Genomic DNA, 16,327 nt, shown 5'->3' with positions numbered 1-16,327 from the left:
CTCCTCTAGGCCAAGCACATATCCAGTGCTGCCTGCAGAAATACATTAATCAGGGTGGGGAGGGACTGTAGCAGACAGTGCCAGTAAAAAGCTTGGGGTGGCATACTAAAAATGCTACACAGCATAGAGGAATTTCAAATTTGCTTTCTCCTTAATTCATTGGCTGATTTCATGTGAATGATAATGTGATTTACTGAACCAAACACATGCACACAAATTCACCAATGAACTATAGCTTTATATGTTACTAACATTAGCTAGCTACACACAAGTAAATTCTCAACCTGTGGGAAACACGCCCTTGCACATATCCACAAGCTCACTGGGGCTTCCTTAATACCGCCTACCAAGATTTCAGTATGAAAGACAGAGCCAAGATCTGTGGGATGTTCACTAGAATATTCTGAAAGAGCATATTAGTCCCAGCAGTAGAGCGTATGGTGCACACAATGCGGTGAGGTGGTGGAGCATATAGGAGTATAGGCTGTGTGTGGCCTTGACTGATCGATGAATTTTGCCTGAGCAGGAGACAAGCAGCCAGGAACATGAATTTATTTGCTGCCAAAGGATGAAACCCCCAATCACCCCACCAAAAAACCCCACACACAATGCCAGTAGAATATACTTTTGTTTACAACTGCCTTCTTCGAAAACTAGCACATAAACTTGCAATGTAAAAAAGTATGTTGACTAATTTCAAAAGAGACGTGAATGCGTTGGATACTACTCACTTAAAGAGACAAGAAGAGTGTGTAACTATGGTACTGGTCTTTGTTCAGCCCCTAATATTCATCATTTGCCATTTTTTTAAACCTCCCTCTAGGAGGAAAAAGCTCACTGTCTATCTAACCCTCCTACACATTCCCTTCTTTGTGCATGGCCACAATCTGTTTTGAATTTCACTTGCAGCTCACTGTCACGTAACAGGCAAAATTTTGCATGATTATTCCTGCTACTCTTAGACAAATTTTATGTACGTGAGCAGTAAATTGGGTGGCTAAACGATACCCTGTGCTTCTGTGTATGGCCTGGAAATTTGTCACACCCCCCTATATCCCCCCCACAAAAAAAACAAGCTAGGTGTTGTCACTGAGCTTCCAAGACAGGCATCAGTGCAGACTGCTAGGCTGGAAGCCCTTTCCCCATGCCAGCATGGTGCCACTGATATCATTCAACCAGCATTTATCTTGGTTACAACTCTGACCCATCTAAATGATCGTCTGCTTGCGCATGTTGGATGGCCTCCCTAAAATAGGGCCACCTCCACTGTGCCTGTGTTTATCATGTCAAGTCACTGTGTACAAAGTGAATGACAACAAATGCACTGTTCGTGCTCTTTAATAATTCACATCATGTTAAAAATGTAATAAAAGCACCCAACCAGGACAGTTTGTTTTCCCAACTCTGCTAAGATACCTGTTAGCCATAATAAAAATTAAACATTCTCAGTGATATCATCACCACAGGGGATTCAGTGAGCACCCCCCCACGCTTCAAATCTTTTTCTTCTTAAATCCTGTTTTGTTTTATATGCTTGGGTGAGTTGCAAGTAAGTAGAGGCATCAACAATAAGGACTTTTAGCAGAAACTGTGGGTGTTTGTGTATGTGCATGTATACATGTAAATGAATAATTACATGTATGTTACTGGGCATGTTTTTAGCAATTTGTGGGGACCAAATGTCCTCATGATAATGGGAGCATTTATCTTGTCCCCACATAGAAAACATAAAACATAACATTAATGTTAAGGTTGCCTTCAGGCACTGCATTATTTAGCTACAGTAATATATATGTCAATGGAAATTCCCCATAAAGAGAGTAATGCAAAGATGAGTGTGTGTGTGTGTGTGTGTGTGTGTGTGTGTGTGTGTGTGTGTGTGTGTGTGTGTGTGTGTGTGTGTGTGTGTGTGTGTGTGTGTGTGTGTATGCGCCTGTGTGGTGAGGGGAGTGCCAGTGGCCCAGTGGTGAAATAAACAAATGCATGAACAAACAGTCTGACTTTAAGGTTGACAACAATCAAAGGCGAATGAGTACAAGTTCAGTGTACGCCATGCGGAAAATGGCCTGGATCGCTCCTCTGCTCCCTCTGCTCGCTCAGGCTACTGGAACACACAATGCTATTCAAATTGATCTCAGAGGTTATCCCCCACTAAAAAAGTCTCTTTGTTAGCAAAGACAGCTGTGAATTTGGAAAAAAATATATGCAGGGATACCCATCTCTCTCAGACTTTAAGAAAGTTCTGACCAGGACTTCAGAATAAACATTTTGTACATAATACATTTGAATAATCGGCCAATCAAAGAGCCCTGCAGCAATTGTGTCCTCTTCACTAACAAAGTCCACAGTAGATCACTAGTGGACCTAAGCACTCCAACTATCCGAATCAATAATCAATAGTTTGAGTCACAGTTTGAGTCACAGCTTGAGCCATTGGCATTGAGAAACAAGTAAAGTCCAAGTAGGTCTCACTACACGTGAGCCAGCTGCTATGGTAAAGCAACCCATACTCATCCACAACTTATCATTTGTTAACACTTGTGCAGAATCCTTTGGCGTCAATCAGAGATGTTCATGAGTCACTTTGTACGAGTCAAGTCTCAGATCTCTGGGGTGCAAGTCTAAGTCAAGTCAAATCAAGTCCCACTTAGAAAACTTTTCTTTAGTCTCATTATTTTTGGCAAGCAGTCAATTGTACAAAAGTAAACGCCTGCTAAAAACTTATACAAAGTATATTTTGTACAAGTTTAGAAATATTCTAAGAACATACAGCGCAAGGATGAGTGTACTGAGTACTGAGTACTGTAGCAGTTTTAATAAATTGTTAGCTACAGCTGATAATGTTAATTGGGGTACCGTCCTGCATAACAGGGAAAATGTATTCATTTTAATTAATTTATTAATGATTAATAATTCAGTTTCAACTCATGAAAGTCGCCAATTTTATATATGATTATTTCTCATCTACTAAACATTAGAATATCAGTCTTGGCTCACAGACGTAATAACTAAGGGATGTTTATTAAATAAGCATACAGAGGAAAAATATGCACAACAATCACTAAGATTGTACTAATGACCAGGTGTCACGGACTGCTCCGCCCCCTTAAGTCACATGGTACAGCATGCAGGGGGAAGTGTGGTGTTGATCTGTTTTGTAACCATGCCCTCCGGGAATGCACACACGTGTACAAGGTTTGCTGTTAAGTGTTAATGTGTCTATTTAAACCCCTGTCTGTGTGTGCTCTCTTTGTTGGTCATTGTCGCTGCCAATGTCTCTATGTGAGTCGCTAATGTGAACTATAGCTGTGGGCCATAACGTCTATGTTTGTTTTCTCCATTTCGTGTTTATGTGTCTATCGTCAGTGTTAAATGTTAATAATGTTCACCTTTGTGATTGTATGTGATTGACATTTGTGTTGTCCGTGTTATTTGCCCTGCGCTTGGGCCAGCAGCGTTACACCAGGAGTATCAAGTTCACTAGCATCACTATAATAACAACCATAACAATGCAACCAAGCAAAAATTAACATACATGATTCATCGTGGATAAAAGTAGCTAACTATGCTAATAAACAGAAAAGAGACAAAAAGGGTTTTAAGCAACCTATGGGGATGACCGACCAGGTAAGTTACTCATGGGTTATGATACTGAGGAGGCTGTATCACAGGTAGAGGAAAGAGTTGGCTGATTTAATTTAATGTATAAACAATAAAGTTACTATTGATACCAACTGGTAATGGGAAATGCCGGCCCTTACAACTCACTGACACTTGACGATGTAGAACTGCCGTCAGTCATCTACCTCCAAGCCATCAGAGAGTCAGTCTTTCATCAAACTGCCAGGATGGCACTTAGAGAGAGAGTCCGCTTTTCCTTGAAATCATCAGAAGGCCACTGTCAGTGAAAAGACCAGGATTCTTGGACCGAGGGATTGACTCTTCAGAGCTGGCCCGGACAGAGAGTCACAGACCTTCACGGGCAGGCCTTTCCGAAGCTGGAATTTGGATTTGTTACTGGCAGCACAATGGAACTCCAATATTAAACAACACATCCAGATGGGTTTGCTTGATTTATGCTGTGATGAGCAAATTCCGACGAGTACACACTAATGATAAGAAATTAGTAAACTAATAAACAAAGAAAAAAGATTATTACATTTAAAAAAAAATTAATAATAAAGTAAAATAATAACATGTCAAGCATAGGCCTTAGGGAGACATTGTATGGTGATAGACTCTAGGCTGCTGCAACCCTTTCATTTTGACCAAATAGGCCAAGCATATTTGAATTAGAATGCACAAAGTAACATTATAGGGGTATGTGCAAAAGCAGTGTGACCAAGTGTATTTGAATTGGAAGGTTAAAGCATCACCCCACAGGCCTGCTTAGCAGCCATGCAACCTAGAGGCCCCAAACTTGTCATGCATAAAGTAGGCCATAGGTAGATCGCGTGCACTGAGTTAGGTCTCCTTCTGCAATCTTTTCCATTGGCTCAAATAGGATGCTCACCTTTTAATTGAAAAACCAATGTAACATTCTAGGGGCCAGCTGTGCAACCTAGGAATGACATAAACACATAAACTAGGAATCAGGGAGACAGCATACATTGAGATTGAAGGCTCTGAAATGTGAAAAGGTCAATAAGTCGGCTTTCTGTGCGCCTTTTAATAGGCAAAAAAAGATTGAACACAATTGTTTTGGAAGTCCATGGCATTATGGTCATCTTTTTTTCCAAAATGCTAGGCACTAATATTACTAAAGTGGTCACACCATATACAAAAGTCCTAGGTTCAGATTGTACAGAGTTGATTGGGAGACTGTGATGGACAAATATTTGTGGACAGCTGTGTGACTCTTTGGTTTTTAAAGTGTTAAGATCTACTACTACCAAAGTGGCCATATAGACAGACAGTATTATGGTACTGCTGCATGAAATATTTCTGCGTCACTCACATACCATAGAGAAAGGTGTGATATAATTTACATATCCAACATTGTGATTCCAGTGCAAAGCATATGTATTTAATTACTATGACTATTCTAGGTGTCCCCCAGCTAATGCTACTTCAGCCAGCAGCATTCTGACCTACCTACTGTATGTTCATTCAGTCATGGTTCTAAGGCATGAAATGAGGAGATGTCATTGTGTTACTGTCACCTAACATGGGGAAAATGGCATCTGTGTGTTAATTTCCCATAAATGAAAAATTGCAATACTGTCACATAATACAACAAAATAAAAATAAAAAATAAATACAAAATAAAAATAATACAACAAAATAAAATAAATTCTCCTATTTATGTGACTATACAAATATGAGTGAGACTGGGTGGATATAAAATATGTACGTGTTAAATTTTATATAGTTCCAGTTTGATCAGAGGTTTCTGGTGTGGGATACATAGAATAAAGAGTTTGAGTGGATTATAAAAATGTAAATTTTGAGTCTGCTGAAATAAAATAACTATAATTAAAAGAGTTAAGTTTTGTCATCAGGGCTGAATTTGTGCACAGTAGAATTTAGCTTGAAGTCTATGGGACTGCTTTATGTGTTGGAACCTGATTCAAACAGGCACCTTTGGTATGTATATACTGATACCAAACAGTTCTGCCCACGCGTCAGCAAAAACAGAGAATGAGAATGGGTTGGGTAAGGTTTCAAATCTTCCTTCAAAATAGGAGGCTTTTTAGTCCTTCTTCAAACAATTTTCAGGGGAAGATACTGACTATTTGAATTCTTGCAGTGATCTAATTCTGAATGTTTTATTCCTGTATTGCCTAGAGATGATTAACTTGCTAAACATTGTTCAGGATAAATGGTGTTTGTCCTCAAACTAAGAGCTTAAAGTCAACCCTCCTTTTCTAATGTCTGCTCAGAGAGCACAGTTTCTAGGTACTGGATGTCAGCTCTCTGGGTAGTAAGGTAATGATACGGAAGGTGTATAAAATGGAAATGGCTGGAAGGCTTTTGCACTATAATTAGAATCGGATGCTATTATTTGCCACATAAGTGACAATTATAACAGTTTATCCTCTAACTTCCAATGCAAGGAGTAATTATTGGCCTCCACGAATACTCATTAAAAGACATATGGTCAGTGCACATTAGCTGCATAGCAGCCACATGGTGAAGTCTTACAGCAGTGACAAAGAGCAACTTGTTATGAGATCCACAAAATATGTATACCTTAGCAGTTTGGAGTGGTTACCCTGGGAATGTAGGGCAGAGTCTCCTTTTCCGTTCAAGTTCTGTTTCTTAATTTCTGCCCCCTCAAAGGCTATTGACATGGCTGAATGGGGAACCACAGGTATGTGTTATTTTCGGACCAGATTTTTTTGGGCTACTTAATGTCTTGTACTGTGGGAAGAAGTCCATTAGTTTAACAGAAAGAGTGATGTAACAAACTACAGTTTGTGATGTGGTCTTGTTCTGGATTTCAGGTACAAACATATATCGGTAACAAACTCACATTTCCCAGAATTCTCTGAATCATCATCGGAATAATTATCCTTTATAGTTGTGCAACATCTATCATCAAATTCCAGAATTTACTCTGGGTAGAAAACTGACTATGTTGTGCAATGACATCTGAGTAGTTGGCTTTATGTAAATTCTGTTCTCAGGTACATTAATGCTAATGACTTTCACTTAGGATAATTATGGTGAGGGCCAGATCCTTGAGTGATCAGCTTATGCAAATGAATGTTGAAATGAGATGATGAACTGAAATTGGCTTCCCTTGACAGGCATCTGTTAGTTATGGCAGAGGTCATTATTTCAAGAATAAATAAAAAGAAAGTCACAGTGCATCACAACACTTTTGATAAATCATTACAATAGTACTATTCCGTTTCAGTCTTGCATGAAATGGAACGTTCTGTCAATGTGGTTCATAATGGGAAAGGGGCTGAAATGTCTTGCATTGAAGCACTTTCTATCCAGTCTGCCAGCAACTCAACCGTAACTCAATCATGAGGTACCAGCAATAAACCCAAGATCAAATATTTGCATCACACCCAGAGGACACACCCAGCAAAGTGCAGGCTAGCAACGCCAAGGTGAAATGTTCAGGTCTCACAGTTTTAAAACCCAGGATTCTGCTGTAACCTTCACAGAGAAATGAAAGCCACAGGCTTCACTTTAATAGTTTTACATTAACAGCACTAACTTTGATCAGGTCTCTGTATATCATATCAGAGCTCTCTAATGGTATTACATCAGGACACTGTTGACAAACAACATTTTTATGTGTCTGCCAAAAGTTTGAAAACATAGTTAAGAGAGCTTAGTGAGCTAGCTTTAAGGGCTAATTCCTCATATGACAGTTGCAGTGCAGAAGTAATCACAAAATGCCTTTACTGATAGAATATTACAGACAGTTATAAATTATCTATCTATCTATCTATCTATCTATCTATCTATCTATCTATCTATCTATCTATCTATCTATCTATCTATCTATCTATCTATCTATCTATCTATCTATCTATCTATCTATCTATCTATCTATCTATCTACACATACTTTTACACACACACACACACACACACACACACACACACACACACACACACACACACACACAAATTCCCCACTCGCCCTCCGGATGGTCTTTTTCCTCCAAGCTCGGGTCCTCTACCAGAGACCTGGGAGCTCGAGAGTCCTGTATAGTATCTTCCCAGGATTGCACTCTTCTTCTTGTTCCTGGGATCTGTTGGAGTTATTCTCCCAGTTTGGGGGTTACAGCCACTACTGCTCTGATTACCATAGAAACCACAGTTGCCTTCGCCCTTCAGTAATTTCTAGCCCTTCCTTTAACCCTTGGTATTTTTGAGCTTTTCATGTTCCTTTATCCCAATGTTGCCATCTCTTTGGATTGCCACGTCTATCACTATGGCCCTCTTCTGCTGTTTGTCCACCACTTCTATGTCAGGTTGGCTAGCCATTACCATCTTGTCTGTCTGTGTCTGGAAATCCCACAGGATCATAGCACAGTCATTTTCCATCACCTTTGGGAGTATATCCTATGAAAACCTTGGAACTTCAAGCCTGTGCTCAACACAGATGTTTCTCTACACTATGGAAGCCACTTGGTTATGACATTCCATGTATGCCATGCCTGCTTGCATTTTGCATCCCATTGTTATGAGCTGGATTGTGTTATGGGCATCTTTGCACAGCCTACATCCGGGGTCCTGCCTGGTGTGGTAGAGCCCAGCCTCTATTGATCTCATGTTCAGCACTTGTTCCTGTGTTGCCATGATTAGTGCCTCTGTGCTGTCTTTCAGTCCTGCCTTTTCCAGCCATTGGTAGGATTCCTCCATATCAGCCACTTCCACTATCTGCCAGTGATACATGCAGGGGTTTTTCCTCCCATGGTGGTCCTTGTTCCTCCCATTTCCATACTCCTTGGGTTTCTGCAGTCTCGGGTATTCACTAAGCCCTTCATAACTTGGGACCATTATCCTGGCGTATTTCTGGATCTTGGTTGTTTCATCCTGGATAATATCACTGATGATCACTAGTCCTCGGCCCTCCTCCTTCTGCTTAGTGTACAGTCTCAGAGTGCTGGATTTGGGATGATGCCAGCAGGGTATTTGGCTGTAGCTGCTTTCCAAGTGGCCTATTCATGATTCCCATTTGTCTGTGGAATTCCAAGGTACTTGTAGTTGCCCTCAACATCTGCTATATAACCTTCTGGTAGTGTGATCCCCTCTGTTCTAGCCATCTTCCCTCTCCTTGTAACCATACGACCACACTTATCCAGTCTGAATGACATTCTGAACTATATATATATCCAGGGAGTATATATTGTATATATTTCATTTCTTCATTGGAAGCCTTTTTGTGAAATCTTTTCTACATCTCTTCATCTGTAGCTACAGTACATTACACTGCAGTTATTCCAGCAATCTTCTTCAGATAAAATTGCCACTATTTTGATCTAAGCATTTTCATCTAATACATGCTTTTACTTCTGCATTTGAATTTAAATTTGTCAAGTTGGATAACCTAAATATACTCTGCTAAAATGTACTCTCCTAAATGTACTCTCCTGGTTACGGAGAGGAAGCCACATCTTTACAGGTTGAAACAGATCAAAATAGGTTTTTCTTCAAAAGAATGAGTGTTTCTTCCTTTATAAAAAGTTTGCTCTGTCTTCTCTCATGAACACAATTATTAAAAATTATACCATGAAAAAAGCTTTTTTTAAAGCCAACATGGAAACTCACATCTTCTGTTTCTTCTTTTAACAGCCTGTATTTTTCCAAGGTTCCCAACTTAAAATGAATAAACCATTGCAATAAAGGGAGCTTTTCCTCATTAATTTAGATTAATAAAATATAGGCTTGTCTGAGACTGTCAAGTCAGCTACATCATTTAATTATAGCTTTTTGAAATGAGTTTTCTTTTTCTTTAATGTTTTTGAGCTTAGATAAGACACAGCTCACTAAGGCACACTTCACCATGGGAAGCTCTCATTGCTAAAGCTTGATCAACCATATTGCTCTGTAGGAAAATCCCACTGGTATCTTTATGGTCAGGGGAGGAATGCTGAGAGGGTCAAGCCTCAGCTTAGACTGCTGATACATTGGGACAAAGTCTACATACATCATAAAGTGTTTACAATCAAGGAAAGTGCTAATAATGTTGTCATTCTCCAGTCTTGTTTCTAATCTAACCCGGTCTTGCAGATTCCTCATTTGTAACATACGAAGGATTCGACCCTTTCTTTCACAGGAAGCTACTCAGGTGCTTGTGCAGTCTCTTGTGATCTCAAAGCTAGACTACTGCAACTCGCTACTTGCTGGTCATCCTCTAAGAGCCATCAAACCTCTACAACTTGTCCAGAGTGCAGCAGCACGACTGGTCTTCAATCTTCCGAAGTTCACACATGTTACTTCACTGTTGCGCTCTCTTCACTGGCTCCCTGTAGCTGCACGCATCAGATTTAAAATGCTTGATGCTTGCCTACAAATCCAAAAATGGACCAGCCCCTTCATACATGAGGTCAATTGTCAAAGCCTGATCTGTACCTCGAGTACTTCGAACCTCAAGTACGGCTCGGCTTGAAATACCTTGCTTCACGTCTCATGGACGACAAGCATCGAGGCTATTTTCTGTCCTGGCTCCAAGATGGTGGAATGAACTCCCGCTAGCTGTCTGGATAGCAGAGTCCCTTGCAGTCTTCAAACGTAGACTGACGACACATCTATTTGTAGAATATTTAAAGGACAACTGACACTCCTCCCTTATTGACTGACTAATTTAATACTTATTGTAGGGCTTTATTTATGCTTTTTAACAAACCCTAGCACTAATTGTTTATAGCACTTATCATTGTTTAAGATAGACCTTATGTATTTTGCACTTCTAGGTATCAGCATTCATCCCTGTATTCAACAGTATTCTGGTTCATTGGTATGTTTAATTCTAACCTACTATACTGTACTTGGATATATTCTATGAGTAAATGACAAAGCACTTTTGTAAGTCGCTCTGGATAAGAGCGTCTGCTAAATGCTGTAAATGTAAAATGTAAATGTAAATAATGGTATGCACTATTGCTAATTCATTAATATTGTTTCGTAGCATACAGAAAAGAGTTGCAATTCCTTTTCTTCATTTTTCACACTTTTATACAAATTAAAAGATTTTAAACACATTTATAAATATTGTATATTTATTGTTTTTATGGTCATACAAGGAGAAGCAGAACATTGGGAGAGTTCCGGGTGCAGAACAGGACGCACAGACTCCCTTGAATTTGACAGACATTTATTGACATTGAACGTATATGATAATGGTGGCACTCAAACACAACATTAACGCTGGACATGACTACATGTTAACTGGCTCAAACAGCATGAACATCAATACAGGCTACAGCAATATTAACAGTGGTTACACAAACATTAGCACTGGCTACACAAACAGCAACAGACATCAACAAGCAATGACCAACAACAATGCACACACTAGCAGGGGTTTATATACAGACGGACACAGAACACTAAACCCACTGCAGATGTATGCTATCACGAAGGTTGTGGTTACAAACGACACACATGTGAATCCCCCTGCACCCGGTGGGCCATACCACGTGACTCGTGGAGCGAGGAGCTATCCATGACAGAGAGTGTCATTTGAATCATCAAGAGCTGCAGTGACAAATATTGGTCACTTATTCAAATGTACTAATGGCAAAAGAATTACTGTAACTTACTGTACTGTAACTATTTAATGCAATAACTCATTCCTTAGTATAATTAACAGTAACCTTTCTGGAACTGATACAACCCTTCAGGGATGCATAGACTAGGACAGATTTCAAAACTTATTAATATTTCAGAGTTCCTTTGGTTATGGCCTCTCTCCTGATATGATTTTAATCATAGAACATTTTTACACCTCCTCTGAAATGCACATTAAAAGTCTCTGTTCACCTGTAAAGGCAGACTTGTGCAGAGGGAGCTATGTTGGCCCCAGTATCCTTCAGGCCCAAGTGCTCTATAAAGACAGAACAAGTGGATTTGAAGTACCCTCCACACCCCTTTGTATGTCGTAAAGCAGCCTTGTGGATCCTGTAGTTTTATTGGGGCTGGGGACCCCTTTCATGGTGACTTTATGTCATGCATTGTGCATCTGGACTGCTTATGAAGTTCTTTCTTTCTCTCTCTTTCTCTCTCTCTCTCTCTCTCTCTCTCTCCCTCCCTGTTTCTATAGCTTTCATTTGCCTGCGATGAGGCAGACACATCCCTGATGTGCAAGTGTGGTACTTCAGATTTCACATCAGTTATTGATGCTTAGTGCAATGTGCTGGGGGACCTGTTGCATGAAAAAGTGTTGCTTTCCCATAGATTCTGGCACATGATTGAAGAGCCTTATATACTTATTTTGCATGAAGCGGACCCAGAGGGCCAGAACAACGGCATATGAATATATGACAGCCAATGTCTTATTTACTTATAATGGACAGCCAAAAAGAGAGCATGAGGTTGCCCACAAGGTTGAAAACAAAACAATGTTTTATTGAGTTGACTCTGTGCAAAAGGTCCAGGGAAATATATGATTAATAAAAAGATGTGAAAAACTAATTCAATGATGCTTTTAATGCATATGGACATATCATAAATCCTTTCTAGGAATTGTAAGAAGGCACATACATTATAGATAAGGCAATCTCTTATGTTTACGATTAATTTCACACAAATTTTGAAGATTATGTTTGTCTGTCTGTTAATTAAAGGTGTTAAATGTGAAAATGTAGCCAAGGCCTGATTTGAATCACTTTGACTTGAAACTCTTATAGGTCTATAGGGGCAAGTGCAGAAAATCTGCAGTCAGATCATATTTACTAGACAAATGAATTAGATCTGAGCCTTAAAAGCCCTTAGAGGGTAGGAGCTTGTTAAAAAGCAAATAAGATAAGAAATCTGTCAAGAAGTGCAGGCCTGAAATAAGGAAAGATAGAAATATAGTCTCAGCAGACAAAGCCTGTTATGTATGAACAATGGAGCTGTTCTAGACATCATGTAACACAGAATTACCAGATGAAATGAGAAGAAAAAAGATGACTGACAGAGGAAGGGAAGGAAAAATAATGTAGGACTAATTGGGAACAAATTAGCACCAATTAAGAATGGGACATTGGTTTTAAGCATTCAAAGGTTAATGTGATTTCTGACTTCATCTGCCTAGTATGGCCCTGGGAGATTTTAGACTGCATTATGGGAGAGAAAGAGAGAGAGGAAAGAGAGAGAGAAAGATAAGGAGAGAAAGAACTCCTCATGAATGTCATGAGGCAGACACCCCCCCCCCCCCAACCACTTAGATATGGTAATGAATATGTAGTGTTGCCAGTTGCTATCGTTTCACCTTTGGCTAGACTATCTTAACCAAAGGGAGATTCAAGCACCTGACAGATGACACAGTGGAGCACCGAACCCCTCGCCTCACCACCCCAACCTTATGACCAATGACAGATCAAGCTGCATGCCTTATCATCCACATAGCACATGGCCAATAGACAGAGGCGTCTTTCTTGTGTTACTCTCTACTACTGACTAATGCCCATCAACAAGCTGAATTAGCTTACTTAGGCTTAAAAGGCACACAAAGGGATTGTTATAACTCTGCAGTTACTCACTTGGAATCATTAGCTTTTTATGTGTGTATATATATATATATATACACTCACACACTATATGGACAAAAGTTTGGGGACACTTACACATTACAACATTATACCTTCAGGAGCTTTTAGGACATCCCATTCTAAATCCATTGACATTAATATGGAGTTGATCCCCACTTTGCAGCTATAACAGCTTCCACTCTTCTGAGAAGATTTTATACAAGATTTTAGTCTGTGGTAATTTTTGCTTAATCATCCAGAAGAGCATTTGTGAGATCAGACACTCATATTGGAAGAGAGGGCCTTGCTCACAATCTCCATTACAGTTTATCCCAAAGGTGTTGGATGGGGACGAGGTCAGGGCTTTGTGCAGGCCACTCACAAGTTCTTCCACACTCACCCAACCATGCCTTTATGGACCTTGCTTTGTGCAATCAGACACAGTCAAGCTGGAACAGAAAAGGACCTTTCCCAAACTGCTCCCACAAAGAAACATACAGTTGTCCAAAATATCTTGGTCTGATGAAGCATTAAAATTTCCCTTCAGTGGAACTAAGGGACATAAGCCATACCCTTAAAAAACCCATTATATTTCCTACACAAAACTTTACAGTTGACACAGTGTAGTCAAACAGGTAGCAATCTGCTGGCATTCAACAAATCCAGACTCATTCATCAGTCTGCCAGATAGAGAAGCATGATTCTTCACTCCACAAAACACGTTTCCACTGCTCCTGAGCTGAGTGGCAGCGTGCTTTACACCACTCCATCTGACACTTAGCATTGTGCTTGGCGCACGCATGCAGCTGCTCTGCCATGGAAACCCAGGCCATGAAGCTCCTGGCATACAGTTTTTGTGCTGATGTTAATGCCAGACACCATTTGGAGTCAGCAGAGCACTGGCAACTTCTATGCTCTATGCATCTCAGTACTTGGCAACCCTGCTCTGTAACTTTACGTGGTCTACTACTTAATGACCAATTCTTTCACAAAGGCAGACAGTGTGGCAGAATTCTATGGTGTGTCCCAATACTTTTGTCCATATATATATATATATATATATATATAGTTTGTTAACAGAAAACTCTTTTTAAGTTTACTTTTGCATTATAATTCTTGTATGATTGCTGAATATAATATAATATTAGCAACAATATATATGAACACACACACACACACACACACACACACACACACACACACACACAATGACCAAAAATATGAGTACACCTGACCATCACATCTAAATTAGCTTGTTTGTCACCCCATTCCAAAACCATGGGCGTTGGAGCTGGCCCCCTACTTTGCAACTCTAACGGCCTCTATTTTTCTTGGAAGGCTTTCCACAAGATTCTAGAATGTGTGTAAACTTGTGCCCTTTCAGTCAAATGTGCATTGATGCAGTCATGCACTGATGCTGGGCGAGAAGGCTTGGCTTGCAGTGAATGCTTCAGTTCATCCCAAAGGTGCTCAGTGGGGTTTTGTGCAAGCCACTGCAGTTTCTCAACACCATAGTCATCAAAGCAAGTCTTTATAGACCTCACTTTGTGCATAGAGACCAGGAAAGGGCCTTCCCCAAACTACTGCCACAAAGCTACATGCATAAACCTGTCTAGAATGTCTTTGTATACTATAATATTATGTTTACCTTTTGTTGGAACTAAGGGGCCTAGCCCAAACAACCCAAAACAACTACAGATCATTATCACTCCTGCAACAAACTTTACAGTATTCAGTATGAAATCCACTATGCATTTCAGTAGGTAGTGTTGTTCTGACATCCACCATACCTAGATTTGATTTGTCCATCAGACTACCAGATCCTGAAATGTAATTCATGACTTCACAGAACACATTTCCACTGAGAGTCCAGTGTTGTGCTCCAGCAAATGATTGGCATTGTGCATATTGATCTTTGGATTATGTGCAGTTGCTTGGCAATGGAATACCATTTCATGAATCTCTTGATGCACTGTTCTTGTGCTGATGTAGGCAGTTTGGAATTTTGTAGTCAATGATGCAACAGAGCAGAGGGGATCTTTATGTGCTGTTCACTTCAGCACTCTATGGTGCTGCTCGTGAGTTAGCGTGGTCTGCTACCTCATGGCTGCACAGTTGATGTTGCTACACGCTTCCATTTTACATAATGCATTTTCAGTTGACCAGAGCAGGTGTGGCAGGGTAGATACTTCACAAACTGACTTGTGTTTAAGGTGGCATCCCACGACAGTGCCATGTTTATAGTCACTGAGTTCTTCAGTATGTACCATTTTACTGCCAATGTTTGTCTATGAAGATTAGGAAGATATGGTTATGTGCTTAATTTTATACAAATATGTACTTGATTTTATACACTTTCACAATTAGTGTGCTTGAAACACTTGAACTCAATAACTAAAATACTTTAGGGCATATATAGATTATATACTCTCATTGTTTATTTCTTCTAGGTGGGGGTTCTGTTTTTCTCTGTGGTAATCCATTGTTGCAACTCAGGCACTCTTATTGCTTTGCACTCCTGCCTTTTTATCAGTTCTTGCTTAACATTCTTTCCATGTCACAATTTCAGCCAAACTTTAGCTCATGATGTGACTACTGATTCATCTTGCGACGTGGAGGATAAGCCAGGGCACGCGGGCTACATTTACATGGGGGCTGACATAAGACACTGCTGTGAGTTTGGGGGAGTTCTTTATGTGTTATGCCTAATGGCAGATGACCTTTATACCCCTGTGCTCACCTAACACAGAAAAGAAGACGCTGCTCAATGACAATGACATTTGTGACATTTGTAAATGGTAAGACCTTGTTGGAAAGAATAAAAACCCACTTCACTGTTTAGCTCTGGTATAAGGAGATCCTCAGATGTCCTCGGTGTCACTGGTCTACAGTGGAGTGGGAGACAGCTAATTCTCAATTTCATGGCATGGGACATGTTCCAAATGAAAGTGCCAAGACACCAGTGTGCAATTAAAATGCTAATATCTAACAGGATTATAGTCCAGTGCAGTTTAACAAAAGGCTGAATTTAAGGTTTAAGGCAAAAAAAAAAACATTTGAGAGAAAAAAGATAGGGAGCAAAATTAATTTTGCCACTTTCAAACATTCTAGTAAAATTATCAGTTGTTATATCAGTTTGTTTGTGTCTATTAATTTCTGCTTTCCTCTCCTTATTTTCAGGAA

Source organism: Electrophorus electricus, chromosome 8, assembly GCF_041902795.1.
Source record: "Electrophorus electricus isolate QZ-2024a chromosome 8, ASM4190279v1, whole genome shotgun sequence".
NCBI lineage: Eukaryota > Metazoa > Chordata > Actinopteri > Gymnotiformes > Gymnotidae > Electrophorus > Electrophorus electricus.
This window is presented reverse-complemented; position numbering follows the sequence as displayed.